Genomic DNA, 21,672 nt, shown 5'->3' on the forward strand with positions numbered 1-21,672 from the left:
GGTAAGTTAACAACTTTGTTGACGAGGGCATTAGTTCAGTGACTTCTATCAAGAGCTAAACCTGCTACAAGTCCTTAGGCATTAGCTAGGTGAATTCTGGCTCACTGCCTGTAATGTGATTATTTGTCCCTGAGTATGTCACCACCAATATTTATCTTCATCTGAAAAGGGATTAATTTCCATTCTGTTCCATTTCAGCACAAAACCTTCCTCTTCCAGGAGAAGTGGCCACATCATATCTCCTTGCAGAGCCAGATCCTGTGGTCCACAGAAGTGCCCTTGAAGATCTTGCAAGCATTAGGACTACACAGTTCTACTTCCAGGCCCAGGGACACCAGGAAGACTGTACAGAGAAATTCTCACACCTTGTGCTGTGCTCTGTGGCAGCTTTGCAACTCCCTGCCATGCAAGAGATCTTGGTGGGAAGACACAACACCCAAAATCTCACCCAAGGATGGATGCCAGTGTCAACTTACAGGATTTACTATTCCATCTAGTTCCTCCAGGAGACGTAGAAGACAGATGAAGGTAACTCTATTTGCCATTTGCTTTTTACAGCTCTTCAATGAACAGGTTATTTACATAAGCTGTGTTCTGAACATGAGCTGGGCCCTAGCTTTTGATGCCTACTGACCAATGCAAAGTTGTTTGTTATATTGTTACAACTCAAAGCTGGTCATCAAGTATGTAAACGAAAACAGTCTGGAAGTTCTCTGTTGCTGTGAAGTTCAGTCATCTCCCTCTTTCCTAGCATATTGCAAAAGGGTGGCCTCATCACTGGAGGAGGGCCCCCAATGGAGATGAAGGTTGTCTCGAAAGGTTCAACTAATTCTGCACTCTGTGGTTTTACTAAACAAGTTGAATGTTTTTATTTTCTAACCACAGAGTTCTTGTGCTTGTTAGCTTGTAATTTATACCCTGGGACAAACAACTTTTCCAAGAACATTATCTAAAACTTTATTTAAGAGAAGAGAATTTACCAATTACATCTCAGGAAAGCTTCCTTTCATCCTGGCTCCCTGGAGTACAGGTCTAGGAAAATCAGGGCTACCACCTAACAACAACATGAGAGAATTTTCCACCAGAGGATGTTCCTGGAATGAACAATCACGACACACTGGAGTTGACTAGGGCTTTTTGCTGCAAGAATCCAGCCTGACTACTCATTCCCAGCATCTTTATCGACAGTCTCTTTACTATTTACATTCCCACATTTGCATTAATAATAAAAGTACATGTCCTTTTGTTTCAATGAAATCTTCTTTCCAATTCTAAATCCTTCAAGTCAGGAGGGCCTCTGGTACATCCACCTGAGATCCAAAGGCTGTCTTGGCTTAAAGCAGACTTTCGGTTATTAAACACTTGTGTTTGGCATCACACTGAAATTCCTCCCTTAAGAACAGCAAATCCTCAGGCTGGACATGTAGCTGCATATCTAACAGATCAGTAGCAGCAGTGTCAGCCACTCACCTTCACACCTGGGGGGCCTCTTCGACCTGCTGTACCCTAGGAAGGAGTGACATGAGGGATTACCTGCAGAACACTAAGCAAAATGTGAAACAACAGCTTGTAATAAAATACCTTATACATACAATCACAACAAAGGCAGCTTACAGAAAGCAAAGATTATTTCTAAAGAAAGGTTGAAAGGTTTGAGGTACAAACAATAAAAGAGTGGATTTGGAACAGAAATTCCTACACAAGTAAGCCTTATGAAAAGAAAAAAAAAAAAAAAGGCTTTAGACCCTTAGTGAGTGCAGATGGAAGGCACCTCAACATAATTCTGGGAAACATCTCACCAGTCAGCTGCTCCTTGGTTTAAATAAAAGCCCTCTTCTCTGCCTCTGAGCTAAGAGGTCTGCACCGCTTTCTGCTGCACACTGCTCAGCAGCACTAGTGAATGTTACTGTTAAACCTCAAATCATTAGAGGCCTTCAGCATGTTTCAGCAGCCTGACTGAGGACCAATCATAATTCCAGACTCTGGCATTAGGTACCTTTCTGACAGACTAGAAGAGGTGTCTTCATAACTTCCAGTCTCCCATAGATAAAAAAGAACAGCTCACCTGCCAGTGAGTTTATATATAGACTTGAACAGACATACAGAACTTGCAGTCATGGGGAGGAAGAAGGGATAGATTTATCTATGGTGAAATTATGAAGCAGGTAAGGCTCATAAAAAAGGTTGCATTGAGTTTAAGGCCTGTGACTTCATATGAATCAGATCCGAAATCAAAGTGACAGCAAATTCCTGATTTATTAAAAAAACACAGAAGACATTGCAATACACATAAGATTCTAAATTTGAAGACAAATATGTTTCACTATGAAAATTTTAGAAGATTTTTGTTCCCTCTCATTGCATGTCTTAAGGATAAAAGAAAGAAAAGTTGATTTTCTCAATGGGAACCCCATTGTATCTTGTATCAGTTACTTCCACCCTGTATTGATTACTATTCTTACATCAGGGCCAGCATCACCCTGCTCTCCTTGGAGTCCATGTGGTCCTGGGTCTCCCTGCAAACCAAAGTAATGAACAGGCTCTTTTAAACCTCTGTCTTTTTCCTGTACTTACAAATTCTTCTTGATACGTTTCTTCTTTGTTTCTATTAAATAACTTCATTACAATCAGCTGTATCATGCTAAATGATTCTTATTTCCTGAAATAATTTACAATCAAAAATTATAAACCAGAGGTATTAGGCTTGCTTTGGATTTGCAGTATCTGTTACTAACAGATGATACTTGGTCAAGGCTTTTGTGAAACAATTTTTACTTCAGCCTTTCAATTTGACTTCTTGAGAAAGTTTGATGAGGTTTGTTTCCAAAAAGTCAGTAAAACACAATTATTCTCCAAAGAGCATCCCTCACAGTTTTTCTACTGTTTTCAGCACACTCTACAAAGGCGTATATGCACACACAGATATCCAAACATGTCCACACACATGTATCCGAACATGTGCACACAACCCAACTTGTCCAGATAGAATCCAGCTTCTAAAACAGTGGATTTTTCTCACATGTTCCTAGTTCTCAACCTCTCGAGCTTTCATCCACCATCACTTATACACTACTGTCCAACTAGTTATCAGTTTTGCTTATTCTTTCCAAACAAAGTGCAAGAGTAAAATGAGCTGTGCTTTTTGTTATGTTTCTTTTCTTGGAGTATTGCTCAAACACCTCTTAAAAATTCAGACATCACTACATAAGCACACATCCCAGCTTTTATATTTCAGGTATAGGTCAAAATGGAGTTTATCAACCACCCGGAGGAAACAGCAGTTCCTCAGTAAAATGAGTAAAGCCTGTTGATACCCAATGCCTTATTTCCCAGCAACCCATTACTAGAAGCTTCTCAGGCTGGTAATGTAAATTTGTGGTAGAATAATATATATACACTAAATCTATATATTCCTTTAGCTCTATACTATGAGAATATTTCCATAGTCTTCGTTAAAGTTTTAAACTTTTTTTTAACAGTACCAAGTACTTCTCAAAAGCTTTCTGTGTTGCAAACATACACTAAAGGCAAAACACAAAGTAAAAGAGCTGCTTAGTCACTGGACAGCCAATAGAACTTAGAAATTATGCAAATCCTCTCTCCATAATATAGAACTACTCACTTACCTGTTGCGCTGGGTTTCCTTTTTCACCTTTAGGACCAGGAACATTACTGTTAGTCCCAGGATCTCCCTTGAAAAGTTAAGCAGAAAGCTCAGCATTTTCAGTGACCACATCTTTATTACTCTGATTACAGAGGCAGGATATGGAAACAGGATTAATCAGATTCATCATTGCAGCCAACAAGAAATACAAAGGCTATTTTAAGTGAAGATGCTTATAAGAACACTATATAGGAAGTTCTGCAAAGTCCACAAATTTCTTTTGCAAAAAGATTAAAAGTATTACTAATGGACAACAAATTAAGCCCTGAAAATGTGAAGCTGTTCTGGTTGTTTCGGTATAGTTAATTAAGATCATAACTGCTTAGTGAGTTCTAGATTGGGTTAAATTTAGCCCTTTCATGCTAGACACAGGTGAAATTTTGATCTCTCAAAGAGGCAAGTTAACATTACACCTGTGGGGGTTTCGGGGGTGGGGGGAGGTGGGGGGGGCGGGGCAGGGTGGTGGTGGTGGTGGTGGTGGTGGTTTCTTTGTTTGGGGTTTTTTTTTAGAAGCATTAGAAGACAAGAGTCAACACTATATTTAACCCTTTGGAACAAAGGGCTTTGAAATATGTGTGAGAAGACTTAAAAGTTAGGATACAAGAAGTGTGGTTTCTCCACCAAAATTTTAGTCCTTGGGAACTGCATTTATACAGGGCTCTGGAGCATGCAAGGAAAAATCTGTCAGAATCAAGCAGTAACATGCCTTTGCATCATTATAAATTGCTAGCCAAGAGTCAGCGCACAGAGTTTTCAAGTGATCCAGAAATTCCTCTGTCATGTGGGAACCACCAGGGAGGACTGAGTAGCTCCAAAAGGAGTTATGTTGCCCATGGTAAACAGAAACACATGAATAAAACAAAACCACAAGCAACAAGGAGGAGACCTGAGCTTTAAACATCTGCTTGCAAGCAACATATCAAAACAGATCAGTCCATCTGCATCTAAAGAGTTCAGGACTCCTGGAACATGCCATACTACTTGCAGAGCATTGGACCATCTAGGACTGTGTAAACTTCTTCACATATACTTCAGGCAGTTCCATCACAAAATGCAAGCACAAGTCAGAGCAATCTAACAAAAAAGAAGGAATATACTTACATGATCTCCTCTTAGACCAGATTCTCCTCGTTCACCTGGTTCTCCTCTGGGGCCTTTTCTGCCCTAAATTCATAAAAAGAGCACAAGCAATTCAGATGCAGGTTAAATAGTATATGTGTTAGAGGAAGGTCAGATAAGAGAATACAGATTTGTTTAAGTCAGTGGAGCTACGCTAATCTACAGCTAGAACCACATCATATTAGAGAACAGGCAGCTACTAAAAACAACTTATAGGCATTACAGATAGCATTACACTCTGGAAATATCTTGCCATAGAATCTAAACATTACAATAAAGGATACTTGACCTGTTTTCCTCTGTTGCCTTTCTCTCCAGAAGGTCCAGGAAATCCGTGTTCTCCCTAGACTCACAAAGAGGGAGGAAAGAAGAAAAGAAATAATGGATGTTCTTTCTAGTAAACGTGGTCCCCAAATTTTGCCCGGCAGAATCCAACTTTGATCTAAATTTTAAACTCCAAGCAAGTAAACACACTCTAAACAACAGCATTTCTGTGCTGGTTTAAAGCCCATCCAAAATTAAAAAAATCTGTACTTTTGAACTCTGAGGTAGGTGTCTTTAACTGCACTGCACATTTAAAGCAATGATTACCTGCTCTCCATTAGTGCCATCAAATCCACTCTCACCATGTTCACCCTGTAGCAATAAGCAAAAAAACCCAACTCTATTAGCATCAGTTCAATTGCTTCTTTGACCACGGGAAGAATATTTCACCATACTTTTGGACACTTGAATAAGAATAGTCATTTTCAATGGCTAGCAAGAATAATTAAGAATAATAATTATAAACAAGAACTAATAATTCAGATATTTAATGAATTCTTAACTTTTAAAACAATTCTTAGTTAAGAACACTGAGTAAGAACAACGGGTACTAAACTATAGATCTTCATCAGGATTTATGTTCTGCTTTTTCATCTGTTCCAAAATATAACTACTAGTATCTGATATAACATGCTGATAATCTCATACTTCTGGTGTCAACCATTATATGTGTTTGTATTGTGCCTTTTCTTTTTTTATAATAATTGTATACCATGAACAGTGTATTGAAAAGCTAGAAAGAATAACCATGATAAAAACAATCACAGAAGACTGATGGCAGGCTTTAGGACTTATTAAAGAAATTCGTTAATGTTTCAGCAATGTGATACTTGCTACATAAACAGCAGTCACATTCCCATTCAAACACACACTACTCTTCTCTTCCCTTTGTCTGCAAAAACAAATGACCATATTGCAAACATTTATAGAAGCCATTTTCTCACAAAACACCTGTGCCAACCTTAGGGACTTTGCGATATTAACTTCTTGTTCAGGAGACTCACCCCAGTAGAGAACGCCGATACAATCACTTTGTAGGTTTTGATGCTAAATTGACTTTTAAAACCATCTAGTCATAGTTCCTGAGGAAATTTTTCATTCATTTGTAACAGTTTTGTATGTACTACCAGAAAAAATAGCTGGCTGTACATTTTGATAAGATTAATATGTCACCAACAATAATTTATTGAATAAGGATTCCAGAAAAAATATTGAGCACTAAGCAAGCAATTTTTTCCTCACTTATTTCCTACCTCAGAAAACCTGAGCTAAATTCATAGTATTAAATACTCAGTATTGCATTTTTTCTCCAAATAACTTTGCAGGCTTTGATAAATTGCCTCAGTCTTACTAAGTTAGCAATATTGAATCACATTTTTTATGTGCTGAAAGTTTTATATTTTTAGTTCAAATAAATTAGTGGATATAATGACACAACATATGAAGAAATTCACATATTCAATGGATTTCAGCAGGGTTTGTATTCCTGATAAGTTCTACTGTATGATTCAACTTGGACAAATCAAAATTGTCAGCAAGAACTCTCTTCTATAATGAGATGTTTCAGATACTTAAAAGACAAATTACTTCAGGGAACACAGCAGAAAATGGAGAAGGGAAGAAAAACACATAGGAGAATTCAAAAAGTCAGAGCTGTACTTTAATTAGAGCTGATGTATCAGAAACACTCTCTGAACTTTCTCACATGTAGAGCTGCTCAGGTTTGGAATTTGTATCAAAGCACCCAACACAATCTGAATTCTATTTTAATTGCTCTGGCCTGGGAACTAATATTGCCATTACAGATCATTATCTTCCAGGCTCCACATTTTATTGATTAATTGGTTACAATATCTCTTCGATGAACAAGTATGTTTGAAAGGTTAAATAAGCAGAGTTGCAAGATTGGCGGATGACAAAAACAACTGAAGAGGTCTGGATATTGAAAGTGTCAATAATGATTCAGTGAAAATGCTGTCCAAATCTGCAACAAATACTAGTCACAAACTTTTTTTTCCCTGTTCTGCTCTGCAACCTCAACCATTACAATATGAGATTCAGCTACCAGAATTAACATCTTGACAGATTGTTAATATAAATAAATTCCTTTCCTGTCAACTAGACTAAATCAACTATGACTGCAACCACGCTAAAATAGAAGTACTGGTTTTTAATAGTGTGATCTCGAACAGCTCACTTAAAACCATTCTTATACAACCATAGCAAAAGTACATTAAATACTCTGAAGTTTTTACACTGTTTTCCTTCCTTGTTGATATTTTCATCTTAAAAGGCAACATGATTTTAAAAAGGAAGCAGAACACTGTTCTCAAAGAAAACTGATCACATACAAATACACATACCTGACTTCCTCTATAGCCTCTGGCCCCCTGAAATTGAAAACAAACATAGATCAAATTGGGTGAAAGTATTTTATTGAGCTTGAGGAGCAGGGCATGATAGCTTGCTGTGCAGAGGCGTGGTGGGCTCAGTATTCATGGTCCCTATCGCCACAGATGGGATCGACCCCTTCCCTGTGGGAAGACAGTACAGCCTTCATTTTCATTCCTGTTCTGTAAAGCTTTACAGCTTTACCCAAGGGCAGTCCGGAGATGGTGGTGGAAAAGACACTTGGAAGTTGCTGAGCCAGCAAACTCTGTAGTCACTTGACCATGCTTTGGTTCCACAAAGTACCTCTCAAAAGGAGACAGCAAAAATTGTCTGCTACCCTTAGAGTTGGGTCTTGCTGTCCATCCACGCTTCAGGAAGACACAGGGATTTGTCCTTGGTATGGAAAATAGGTTTGTGGGAAACAAAATTAGGAAATGCTTCAAAGTGACATAACTTGCCTTATGGCCTCTGGCACCAGGACATCCCCTGTCTCCTTGAGTCCCATTGAAACCAACTGGTCCTCTCTCCCCCTAAGAAACAAAAGAGAATGTTCCAACTCATCCATATAATGATGGCTACTGATTAAATCATCATACAAGATTAAAGCAAGACACAATTATACCACCATTCATTACATTAAAGACACAAATGGAAGTCAACTGGAAATTTTCGTTCTGGCCATAAAAGAACAGTCAGTCACTAGTTTGAGTTGCACCTGATTCTCTGCTCTCACTATCATGTCAGATTTTAGACTCCACTACCAATCTCTGACTGAAATCTCTGTACTTGAAGGCAGGCCTTTTGTTTTTTAACTGAATATTGAAGTTATTTGTAGGCTTCACATGGAAATGGAGAAAGTTTCTCAAAGTGTGGCCATGACCACTTCTCATCTTGCCACAGAAAAGGGATGAGAATATTCAGAAACAAGACTTCTGTAATATATCTGTTCTAGAAGGTTATTCTGGATTCTCAGAAGGTCAAAAACAGAAATTCAATTTCATACACAAAAACAAAATCAAAATAGTTTTCATCCCTTCACCACTTCAAAAAAGGCAAGATTTAGAATATTTCAAATCAAAATGATGTGGTGAAAAAATTGAGGCATCCCATTTCGATGTGTTCAAGATGTTTCTTGTTTTAAACTCTCAGGGTTTGAATTTTAGTTCCTACTTATGTCATTCATATCTGTGAAAGGATGTGAAAATTGTTCTATTCCTGAGCAACATACATAAGCCATTCTAGAAAATGGTTATATGGAATTTCATCCTACTGCTCAGCGAACCGGGCCACCTGAAAAAAAAATAAAATTCACAGAAACTGCTCCAGTAGTTACAGCCAGTGATTTCCAAAGAAACTGTAAAACCACCATTACAATGCACTTTTTTGAAAATCCCATATGATAACTGTCCTTTCCCATACTGCCTTTTTCTGAATAGAATGTCATAGAATGTCCTGAGTTAGAAGGGACCCACAAGGATCATCAAGTCCAATTCCTGTCCCTGCACAGGACAACCCCACAGTTCACACCATGTGTCTGAGGGCATTGTCCGGTCTCTTCTTGAACACTGTCAGGCTTGGGGCCATGACACCTCCCTGCGGAGCCTGTTCCAGTGCTCCACCACGCTTTGGGTGAAGAACCTTTTCCTCATGTCCAACCTGAACCTCCCCTGACACATCATCCTGCCATTAATAGACAGTGGGCTTGTGTCAGGCTGACTCATCAAAGGCAAATTCAGCTGACCAATCTACTGTGAGAACTGTAACTACTCCAATGTGGATTCTGCAGTTATATACAGAGATAAATCCTTGGCTGGTTCTTGGTTTGAGGGATTCTCCCCTGTATTTAGGAGTAATATTCATGTCATGGGTGCAGTGTGGTAAACCCTGTTCTGTGCTTATGGTGCTAAGGAACTTCTATCTTATTATTTGTGGGAGTTGTTTGTTTCTAGACAGCAAAAGAGGAAGAAATACTCCTACTGGGTTGCACTTTGACTTATACACATTAAGTTCAAGTTATGTCAGGAACAGCACATCACAGAGGGTTTGGAAATCACTAAAACACTACAAAATTTAGGTCTGTTAGCCTGTCATAAGGTATTCATTCATTTTAAGAAGGGAAAGGATGGCAATTTCTAAAAGAACTAGCAGCATAGAATCTGGTACAGTCTGTCACAAAAAGTGAGTATATGAGTTGGTCATAAATGTACCACAGAAGATGGTCATGTGTGATTCCTTCTAATTAATTCTGTTTCTGCATTAGGAATTGTTACTGTTAATAACTACGGTCAGGTGCAGATGCACAGAGGATCAAGTCCATTTATTTACCTTCAGATATACACTGCTTAAACACATTTCAGCTTAACAGTCATGAGCGCTGAGAGAATAAGTGCAAACAGGTTCAGGTACCAGCCAACATAATCTTAGCAGGAAGGAATAATGTTTACTTACAATCCCACCTTCCTCACCAGGATGGCCAGGAGATCCTCTGTAACCTGTACTTCCCTGAAAAACAGGAACTTAAGAGATAAGTAACACTATTCTCCAAGCACACTGGGTTCATTTCTATCAGATTACTCTGCACATGGAGAGAGGAAACATTTCCTGAATGAAATTAGATCTGGTTATGTTGAGGATGGCAGGCTCTACCAACTACATTTACACAGACACTGTGAACAGTCCTACATATGTAACATGGCTGTGGAAAAAAACCCCAAACACACCACAAAAACAGTCCCTCCCTCCCCTGCCAAATAATGTTCGATATAAAATTCCAATATGTTACTTCAGGAAACTGCCTAATAGGTTAAAAAAACTCATTGGGATATTGGGTCAAATTAAATCTCTTCCTTAGTGATTTGGAAAAGGAAGCACTATGGTAATGAAATTCTAAGATGAAATGAAAAATATAAGGAGTTGAAGACTTGTTAGGAGAAAGATATTGCAATACTTCACAAAGACTTTTAGGAATACTGCAACTTTGTACTTGAAGTGATGCAAACCTCACACCCTCAGGCAAAAACTCGAACAACTGAAACTACAACAAACAAAATTTCTACGAATGAAGATGAAAAGAAATGAGACACAAATTCATGCTGCAAAAACATGCTTTTACAAATGTAGGCTGTATAACCCAGGCATCATATCTGCCTGCAAAACAACCACATCTACATTCTGAACACTGTTTTGTCTAAGCACATTAATGGAGACATTTTAATAAAAAAGAAAGGTGTAGAAAATGAACAAGAGTAATGCAAGAAATCAGTAAATTGCTTTATGAATAAATATTAGAAAACTGTACTTTTGCTAAGAGATAACCAAAAATGCATTTAACTGTAACTACATAACTGAAGAGTGTTAACTTCAAATATAATTTACTTAGCATGTTACTGGAATAAGTAGAAATAACAGAATAGTAGTCAAATGGAGACAACAAACTAAAAACCTTAATAATGAAGCCTACTAGCATGCTGCTGAAGTGGTGATATCCGTAATACTTAAAAGGCTTAAAACAGACAATATAAAACCTTAAAGGAAATAATGTAAATTAGTACTGTATTGGATCAGAAGAAACTTAAAGAAAAGGATATTTTTAATAACCAGAGGCACAAAAGGATAACGCTCACACCTGGTGATGAAGGATTATTTTCTACTCTCAGCTTCTTGGCTGGAAGTTTCTCATTCACAATAGCTAATAAGCATCTTGGTTAACCAAACAATTTTTAATTCCTCTCCATTTTCCATTGAATTGATGAAGGAGAGTGCTTAATGACTTCTATATGTATGAATGATTTTAACTACAAAATCACTTTTGCAATATGAACATACAGCAGAGAAACGATCACATTTCATGTTTCTCCTTCATGTGTCCTAACAGCAAAGATCATGGGCACATGCATGCTCTGAAATACTACAAAATATGAAAACTTAAAAAATAAAGCAATTCATAAGTAATCTTAGCTCTCCTACCTTCCTTCCAGGACTCCCCTGGCCACCAAGATCACCATTTTCTCCAAGGCATTTACAAACAATCTTACAGCATTTCCTTTCTGCAACAGTATCCTGAAAAATAACAAGAAACTTTTCATCAATGTATATTAATAATAAAACAAAGACTGATTTTCCCCCTTTTGTTTATATCACAGAAGGACTTACAAGGTTTCGCTGCAAGATGCTTGCGATCTCTGCAAACCCAACACTCAGAGGTTTGTTGTATTCAAACCCTCTGCCAAACTCTATTTCCCGAAGTTCAGTCAAGTTCTGTGTATTGTCCAGGCCAACTAACATCAGTGCATCAAGACCTTCAATGTAAGCATAGATTTAAATTAGTGAATACTTGAATGATACCATTTAACCAACAATATTTAACCAACTGCTACTTAGTGCCCAAGCAGAACTGTAAAACTGTTTTCTTCTCCAGAACTTGGAGTTGGGTCTATCCTCTGGTGCTACACTCATCAGTGAGAGGGGCTGCCCTGAATTGCCCCAGCTGCTGGAGCTGGACTCCAGAAACCAGAACCATCCCAGGCCCTCTGCATCCCTAGGCATGTCTGTGGCATCATCTGCCAAACAGTGATAATCCATCATGTACACTGGTTCACATGGAGAAGCAAACACTCTCTCAGTGGCTCCTGAGGAATGCCATATGAACATAGAGAGGTAATGTTATGCATAAAAGCTGTGGGGGAACAATACATTGGGCCATTGGTAGCAGGAGGCCAGAGCATCAATGAAGTTCTGTAATACCTTTAAAGCGAAGGGAGTCAGCTGCTTTTCTGAGATCTTCCAGTGAGTCATCCAGACCATCTGAAAATACTAACAGAATCTGTAGGGAAAGGGAGGACTGACAAGTCAATTGAGAAGAGACTAAGAGTCAAGTCTTTGCAAAATGTACAGTTTACATTGAAAACTGGCTATAAGGTGGTCAAACTGCACTACACTGTGGTAGATCTGAAACATGCTGGAAAAAGTGCTGAGGAGCAAGGAAAACAGAACACAGAAGCAAGTCTTCCATGACCACAGTTCCATTTGAGGGATTCATCTTGCTGACCAGTTCACAGCATTGCTATTAATTATATCTGCCATCTTAGAAAGGTGGAAGGTCAAATCTGCTGTAACTTATCAACTGCAGAGCCTTCTCTGATGTCAGAAGAGTTCTCCCATATCTGCATGTGGAACTGAGACCAAACAAAAAATTCCCTTTCTGCAAGAGCAACTCCAGTTGGCTGCCATCTGAACCACACTCTGAAGCACATCTTCTCTCAGTCCAATCCCACCTCCCTGCAGATGCTCATGTCCCCTTGCCCTTCCCACATACGCAGTGCACCCCCCTGCTCCACTCTGCCATATTTTTCCTTGTTAAAACATCAAGCTTAGTGCACATAAGGATGCTAATCCTTACCCTTTGTATTGGCTACATTCCTGCCTTTTCGGGTTAATATAGTTAAGACCCTTTCAGGGCTGAGGAAAGCACCATTTCTTACAGTTCCTCTTCAAGCTACCAGTCTCTTCCCATTTCTCTCCTCACCTTCCCACTTCTAACCAGCACAAGTCTTCTCAGGGGTCACTCATCCAGTGGATTAGGTTTCCCAGAAAGAGGCTGCACAGCTAAACCGTTTCCTGCCCCCAACAATAATAATTTTTAAGTCCTCTGAAACTCTGACCAACAAGTGGACAAGCACAACTAGAGCTCCTTCCCTTCCATCTTTCTTGTTTTACATTCCCTATACAATGCACAGCTTCAAACAGTGCGAACTCCAGAAGAATGCTTCTGTTAAGGTGCACTTTTCCACAGGTGACAAAAGGCAAATTAAGAGACTGTAACACCAAACATCCCACTTCTGTGCTAAAACATCAAGGAGACCAGAATTTAAGAGCAGACAGAGTTAACCTGTTCTGGTGGTGCAAAGTTCCCAAACATCCAAGATGGAGGAACTGGTGCTGATTGTATGTTTGCTCAAGCAGAGTGTGGTGCAGTGGGGAGTTGAACCATAGATGGGTAAACACACCACAGACTGTTAGAAACCACACTGTAGGCCTGGGCTTGATGCATTTTTTGGCAATCTTTTCATTTTAAAAACATGGGGCTGAAGGGAAGTGTGGGGTGTTAGTGTGGGCATCATATATGTTTACAAAGCTTTCATTTATATAAACCTCTCGCTGGTACACATCTGAGTCTTGCTTTGTCAAAAATGCTGGAATTAGGTACATCTCTTTTGCTGAAAAACAAACAAATGATAAATAAAGGAAGAAATGCAAACAACAGGGAATTACTATCCCTGATGATGTTTAAAACTAATAATCTTTACAGAACAAGCATGTCATTACTCAGGATCCAAGGAAGATTAAATTGTGATTTCATGTGCATTCTAAAGCCTTGTGTTTTCAATTTGCACATTATCAGTATCAGAAAGGAATATTAACCCACTGGAAAAGTGCTGAGATATGCAGCACATTTATTTCTAGTAATAATGCATAAGCAGAAAGAAGCCTTGCTTAATTCTAATCTTCAACAGGATCTAAAAGAACTGGCAATTAGGAGAAAAAAAGCACTGCTTTTACTTGTATGTCACACAAGTTCTCTCTACTGAGGCCCAAAAGAAGAAAAATTGTACGTGGTAATTTTCCCCGTTCAGAATAAAATTATATTTTAAGAAATCTTTGCGAAAAAAATAGTATTGACTATGCACGAAATTACCACCTAAATTAGTAAGCTGTATATATATAAATGCTATAAAAAAAACCAGAATGCCAACTTTCACCTGAAAGCAGGGGAATTTGTAACAATTTCTCACTCCACATCGGCGATGGTAATGGTATGCACCTTGTTATGCCTTAAACAGCTGGTTTTTTTGCAGCTACTGGCAGGAGGAAGAGATGAGTGCTGCGGAGAGAGGATGTACTTCTTCCTTGAGGCCTACCCATTCTTTGCAAAATGAAGGCCTCATTAATTGGGCTGGAACCAAGGCAGAGTCATTGAGCAATCACTGACCAGCTAGGGGAAATAATGATTCACCAGCTACCCCTACAGGACCAACCGACTTATTTCTCAGACCACCGACCCATGTCTGGAACAATCTCCTTAATTAGTACAAGGAGCGTGCAGAGAGAGAAGATGAGCCACCCTCTCCTATCTCACATGCAAATGAACTAAAGTATATAAACTCCTCACTTGGGACACTAGTAGTGAAGTTTCATTGCGCTCACCACCAAGAGAACTACAGAGATTATCGCTGGATCGACTAACCTTTGGAGTGGTGAAATCTTGCTTTTCTTCTGATACCTTAATCTCTCTCTCTCTCTTTATTCTGGGCACATTAGGGTAATATCATTGTGAGTTTTGTTGTTGAAGTCTTGTTAGGTTTTATGATATAGTTACAAACTTTTGCCAAGCCAGTGTTCACTGTAATTCCACTGAGTTTTTAGTAAACTTGTCATTTAATTGAAGCTCTCAAGTAATTGTCATTACTCCTGGCTACCGCACAGAGTATTTAAAATTTAACTGCCCTCACCCCATCAAGTGGGATGGAACAACATCAGACTACAATTAACATCTTCTAAAAGTTAAAATAAGCTCCATAGAGGAAATTCCTTATGTATTTTGCAAGAGCCAACCTGTCCTCTTTTGTAAGGAAAATCTTCCTGCATGGAGGTCTTAGTAAGGAATAATATTTAAACAGTTACTACAAGACATGGTCAGTGCTTTACTGAGTCAGTGTCTTAAGAAAAAAACTGCCAGGACAATAACCCTGAAACATTCCAATGAGATTTAAATTTCTTCCACTAAGTGGAAAGACTCCCCCGATTTACTTCAGAAGAGATCAGATCAAGTCTTATGCTTCTCCCTTCACTTCACTTCAAGATGGAAGAATTAACTGCAACATCTATGCAGATTTTCTTAACCATAAGATCCCTGAGCAGAATGCAGGTTTGTTACTGGAAACTATTTGAAAAGTTAACTACACAAATAGACTTTTGTAAACAAATTTATTGGATGATGCTTGTGGTGACTTCTGCTTAGAGCTGTCATTATGCTGGCCAGAGATTCAGGATCAGGATTTAAGAGTTTTTGAAAGAAAACTGTTTCCACTACTCAAAGTACATGGTAGATATAAGAAGGTCTTCTGTAAGCATACTTGTGATCATACGTATTAACTGAAATGTTCTGGGCACCATCTCACTGCAAAAGCACTCAGGGAATTGGAACTGGTATATGTAGTCACATGAATGAGAGAACAGGAGGTTCTATATAAACATAAAGGAACACTGTTTCACCATGAGGATGATCAAGGACTGTCACAGGTTGCCTAGAGAAGTTGTACAGTTTTCATTCTTAGAGATACCCAAAAGCCATCTGGACATGCTGCTGGACAGCTTGCTTTAGTTGACCCTCCTTGACCAGGGGCATTGGACACAGTGACCTCCAGAGGTTCCTCAACTGTGGAGGGGTTTCTGCTAGATGGAGATTTGTTATTGAACTAGCCAGGCCCAAAGGAATTTCAAGGCCACACTGGAAAGCTGAAAACAGGACCTGCCACGGGAGGGAGGCAGTTCGACAATAACAGAGTCTCAACATGATGTAAATCAATGGACCCGTAAGCAGTGAGACTCCAGCGTGCAGACAGCTCATGAACATAGATGATATCCAATTAGTGAATGCATGCTTGGAGAGCGGATGCGTGATCAGAGAATCGCTGCATATATAAGGAGGCTTGTTTCTGTAATAAATGGCTTTGCGTGATTCACATTGAATCAGAATGCTGAGTCCTTTATTCGTTCCAACACTCAACCATTCTGTCATTCTGTCTATTGGATGGACCAATTCCTGAACTACCTTTTTGTCTCTCTGGAGTACTCAGCATCAGACTGTAAACACCAAACTGCATAATTTTTCCAAGATGTACATTCATACCATTAAGTTACCTTCACTTTAGCAGAGGTCACATTGAAGAACTTCTCCTCAAGTGCCTGTAAGAAGTCTGCATTCAGGTAGGTGTTCACAGTGGTCTGTGCACCTAAGAACCTCTGGATGATCTCTTCGTTATAGTCTTCAAAATCAGAGTCAAAGATGAATTCTTTGGTCTGTGCCAATACTTGGAACTTGAATCTAATGTTGACTAAAGAGCCAGCATTACAGCTGGTATTTGGCAGCAATTTCATCTGTAGTAAAAGCTTGGGAAGGAATGCTTGCAATTTCTGTTTCAGAAGCACGGTGGACGCTGGCTGCATGTGCCTTGATATATCAATTGCTATAGAAAGATCTATGTCGCAATCTGAAAAAATTAGAAGAAACAGAAAACTATAAGCATACACTATCTGTGATCTTGTCTTTTGTCAGAAGCATGGGAGTGGAACAAAATCAAATATTGTAGATTTAGAACCACAAGTCAGAATGAGTGAGATAGGTTTTCCATAAATATAAAATACCATCAAGCCCACCAGTTTCACTGGGGGTATGTGAACTTGCAGGTACTAAGGTCTACATTACTCATCACTGTTCCCCAGCTGCCAAATGTCCTCAAAGGGTCTATTCCTGCAAACGTTTCCATGAGCTTTGCTATCAACGGATAATGTGCAACAGCTTGACGGCTGGCTGTGCTTTATCGCTTTGTCACCAGACCAGATGATACATGCAAATGTAGAACAACAGGCCAAAGAAACAAACATGAGATAAAGACACAGCACTGCCTACATGCAATGTCATAAATCCACTGTGAATAACAGCTGCTGTAAGGCGAGGGCTACCTCAGTTAGGCTTGCACAGCTCCTGATCTTAACAGCAAATAGTGCAATGTGGTTCATTCATCCCACCTTCCCAACCACCTTGCCCTCATCAAGCAGCTAAACCACTTGACTTATTTGTTTTGTACCTCAATTCTTCATGTGTCATGCTGAATTTTATTCTGTGCCTCTAGATGTGTTATCATCCATTGTTGTGCCTCTGCAAAGATGTCAGAGGCATGCAATTTTATCTGTGAAACAGCTCTCTCCCTAATTTTGTTCCTTTTTTAGCTATTGACTCTGAAACACTTACCAAACACAAGGCTGTTTTCCATGTTTGCTAGTTTGGGCTATTTCCTGTAAGACCATTATTCTATATAGGCTTCATCAGGGATTTCTGGGTTGTCCCCGCATATAAAAGATGAATGTGTTTAGATCTTTAACCAAATAAATCCAGAAATAATTTCACCTCAGAGCAACCATCGTTATGTTTCAGTATTTTCACTTGTGGTACAAACTGCCCCCTAGATGGTACAACTTGCTGGTAAGCAGCATGAAAATCTTTCAATGTTAAAAGATCACATTGGATGAGTTTTTATGGCTAAACCAGCCACCATTCAAGCCTCAGAACAACATTAAAAAAAATCTATATATATTTTTTTTTGTTTAGTCGACAAGAAAAGATTTCTCTTAAACAGCTAACGATATCTATACATACATATATCTACACACACCCCCCAAGTCATGCCCCTCAGCCAGGTTGTGAGGTTGTAGATCTGATTTCAAGATTCACAGAACACCCGTGATGCAAAGGTCATCAGCAGTTCAGCTAACAGAATTTTTCTAATTGGGAGGGATATTTCTGATCAAACATTTCCACGAACAACATAAAATTTATCAGATATTTCTTCCAGTATGTGTTCATGTCCAGCATACGCAAAGTACATTTTCATAATGAGATGTTTCTGAGATGTGTGTCTTTTCAACCACATAATTTGAAGGGAGTGCAAAGGGTAACCATGGACTCAGCAGTATAACCCTGACAATTGGCCAGACATGCTGCATAGCTCTTAAAACATTCCCTGCCAACTCCTCAATATACCAGCAATAACACCAAAACAGCAGTAAAATATCCACTGTAGTGCTACTGTGTTCTCCATGAGAATATGTAAAACAGCTTCTGGTAGGTACTCTATACTGTTTTGATAATCTGTATTTATTTGCAGGAGTGAACACCTCTGTGTAGCTAAGCTCTTTTTCTAATCACCTTGTTCTCCCACACACATCCACTTTGTTAAACTACCCCACCTTACTGCTGCAAAGGTATATTTTTACCCTGTTGGCTTACAGAATCACAGAATAGTTTGTGCTGGAAGGAACTTAAAGACCACTCAGTTCCAAACCTCCTGCCATGGGCAGGGAAAGCCCCATCCAGCCTGGCCAAGAACACTTCCAGGGATGGGGCATCCACAACTTCTCAGGGCAATCTGCTCCACTGGCTCGCCACCCACTGGGTAAGAATTTCTTCCTTTAAAGCCATACCCCTTGCCCTATCACTACACGCCCTTGTAAAACATACCTTGAATGCAGTTTTTTTAAATCTGAAAAATCTGGCAGTGACAGGAGAAAGGGGAATTAATAGATTTATTACAGAAAAGAAGGTCAGCAAATATAGGAAAACAGATGACAGTATAAGATAAGACAGGCTTCACAAGAAGTTAATTTTTGTTGTATGAGACAAATTTATGCAGAACTTAATGAATACATGCATTGGTTGGATCAAAGTCAACATGCTTTCCTTAACTTCTCTCTCTAAACAAGTGTGCCTGTATAGATGTTTACTGCAGTAACTCCTGTTACTAGCTGTTCTCTGGCCATGAAACACCAGGAGGTGCTACTGCACTAGCCACTAGCAGTGCACTCCAGTTCCACAGCAGCCTCCTCTCTCTGCTTTCAGGCCATGCCTTTTCAGCTGGAGGTTTGCTCAGCTTTTGGTGGGAAAAACAGGGAGTGGGGGTGCAGAGCTCACACTGAAACAAGCCCAGCTGTTCTCTTCTCTGAAAAGCACCTGCTATGTTTAAGAGCTCAGCAGCCCAAGGTGCAGGAGAGGCAGTTTTTTGTTCAGCCATTGTTATGACAAGCCTTAGACAAGCAGTGTGGTCACCCCAGTGTTCCTTTCACACAGTAAGATTCTGGTCACTAAGGGAATGAAACCTAGAGAACTGGGTACGATCAGTTTTATGGCATAACAAAGATAACAAAGAGCATGTATTCAACACATGTAAAATGTCACCTATAAGGTGAAGACACAAGGAAGATAACAAGGAGATTTAAAGTACAGCTACAGTCCCTGTAAGGACGGGCACAGAGAGAACTGCTCCAGCAGTTGTCTCTTCCTGCTATCCCAAATCAATGCTTAAACTTAAAACACAGATCTCCCTTACCTTCAGCAGAGAAAGTGCTCTGCCTTTTCATTTGTCATTCACCACATTTTTCTTTTTGCAACTTAAGAAACACATCTACAGTATTATCTTACTAAATAACTGGCAAGAATCTGTAATTTTAAAGAGCAATTGCTTATGTTTTCTGCTTCAGTCTTCCCACGTGACAAGGTGACAGATAACCCAGCACCAAGTTGGAATAAACTCAGATACAAAACCAGCCTTTGGCATCTCATAGAAGTTGCTACATTAATCAAAGCCAATACTGAACCTTTATTTTCTTTGGGGTTGGGAGACCCTCAGGCTGTGTGGCATCCAAGCTACCACTGCCATTACAAAGATGTAGTAAAAGATAGCAAGTTCTGTTTCTTATATAGGGAAAGCTTTTGGGTAGCATCTCAGCTTACTGTAGATTTGCTGTGCTCACACCTTTCCAATACCTCCCACATACACAACGATGGATTTCCTCACAGCCCTTCTCCACCGTGCCTCTGTGAGACTTAAGTTTTGTCAACAGTTGCTGCTGACAGTCCCACTGAAGCAGTATGGTCAGCTGTAGATGACAAAGTTAGGTTTTTGGAAGGCTCTTTTATAAATATCACTGAAATGTCTGTTTCTCTCTTTTGATTAGGATACCTTGGGCACATCTGCTCTGGCTCCTTTGAGACACTGAGCAGCTATGGATATGAATGCTAGATGTGAGGTGCTGTCTCACTTCAGAAGCTATTTACCATACTAATGAGTGTAGTGGTTCTTGACTGAAGCCAGGTACAAGTCTAGAAAGTTGCAATACTGAGTAACCTGAGCAGTATTCTTTGGTAAAACAGTAGCATAGCTGTCCAGCTAGCTCAGGTACTTTCATCAGGAACTGCATGTAGCCATGTGGATATTCGTCATCATGCACCCAACAAAATATTCAAGTTACCCTGGGTAGGAGGATGTTTGGATTCACAGACCTGATTGACAATAACCCTCCTCTCAATGGTTTTCAGTGCATCAAGGTTTTCCACTGTTCCTTGCAGCACCAGCAGCTCAAAGGAATTGATAACCCCTATGCCAACTGCAAAGACATGGATCCAACTGCTTCTCTAAGCCATTGGTGCGTCCTCCACCCTGTCAGTAGCATTTCTGCCTATAATCACTACAAGGCCCTTGCAGTCTCCATTGGCCGGCTGAAAAAGGCTTTGGACAAGCTTCAGCCCCTTGCCAGTGAACGCAGAGGGCTGCAATTGCTCGATTCTGTTCATCTGTTCCTTTATCATGGTGACAGTATAGAAGTCATTAAGAGAAAGTTTTTCTGGGGTTCTTAGTTGTACTGGACTACTCCAACATGTACTTTGCCCCTAGAAATAACAAAGCTGTCCACAACTTCCATCATAAAGGTCTTCAAGACAGAAAAGTTTCTTTTTGGTATGCTTTCTGATTCATCTATCAGGAATACCAGATCTGTCACTTGACTGCTGCAAATATAGGGAAAAAAGAGGGGAAAACAAAAATAGGAACAACAACAAAAACAAAACAAAACAAAACCAACAACAAAAACAAACAAACAACAAACCAAAACCCCAAACAAGCAAAACCACAAACCAAACAAAAACACAAACAAACAAAACCACAAACAAACAAAACCACAAACAAACAAAACCACAAACAAACAAAAACACAAACAAACAAAAACAAAACCCACAAAAAAACAAAAACTAGTGAGGAACATAACCTCAGCAGTGTTTAATTATTTCCTTTTTTCTGCAGTGTGAAGCTTTAGTCACAGAAGCTGTTCATAGCAAGGCCACGCAAGGCCAACCCATCATCTATTCTAATTTAACTCAGAGAGTTTCCATGCACAGATAAAATTCACCCTTTTCTGCAATTAGTTTGTAGAAGAAATATATCTTTACATACCATCTAAAAGACTACCTGGGAGAGTCATAACAAGACAGAGCTTGCAACCAAAATCAAACCCTCAGCTGAGGTACCAATGAAGCCAAGTCAGATTAACTACCCCACTCACGACAC

The 21,672-nt window shown here is 39.4% G+C and overlaps 1 pseudogene across 1 annotated transcript in view; it reads right to left on the reverse strand.

Annotated features, from left to right (window-relative positions):
- Positions 1 to 21,672, reverse strand: part of LOC308053338 (collagen alpha-4(VI) chain-like) — a 50,255-nt pseudogene that overhangs the window by 19,631 nt on the left and 8,952 nt on the right. Inside the window, exons 6-19 of the transcript in view lie at positions 20,582 to 21,387; positions 16,418 to 16,767; positions 12,242 to 12,320; positions 11,651 to 11,796; positions 11,465 to 11,557; positions 9,947 to 10,000; positions 7,957 to 8,028; positions 7,471 to 7,497; positions 5,375 to 5,419; positions 5,073 to 5,126; positions 4,766 to 4,828; positions 3,627 to 3,692; positions 2,463 to 2,516; positions 1,471 to 1,506 (exon numbers count right to left, since the gene is read on the reverse strand). The product of the transcript in view is annotated as a collagen alpha-4(VI) chain-like (transcript). The remainder of the gene's footprint in view (positions 1 to 1,470; positions 1,507 to 2,462; positions 2,517 to 3,626; positions 3,693 to 4,765; positions 4,829 to 5,072; positions 5,127 to 5,374; positions 5,420 to 7,470; positions 7,498 to 7,956; positions 8,029 to 9,946; positions 10,001 to 11,464; positions 11,558 to 11,650; positions 11,797 to 12,241; positions 12,321 to 16,417; positions 16,768 to 20,581; positions 21,388 to 21,672) is intronic.

Source organism: Nesoenas mayeri (genome assembly GCF_963082525.1).
Source record: "Nesoenas mayeri genome assembly, chromosome: 2".
Classification (NCBI taxonomy): Eukaryota; Metazoa; Chordata; class Aves; order Columbiformes; family Columbidae; genus Nesoenas; species Nesoenas mayeri.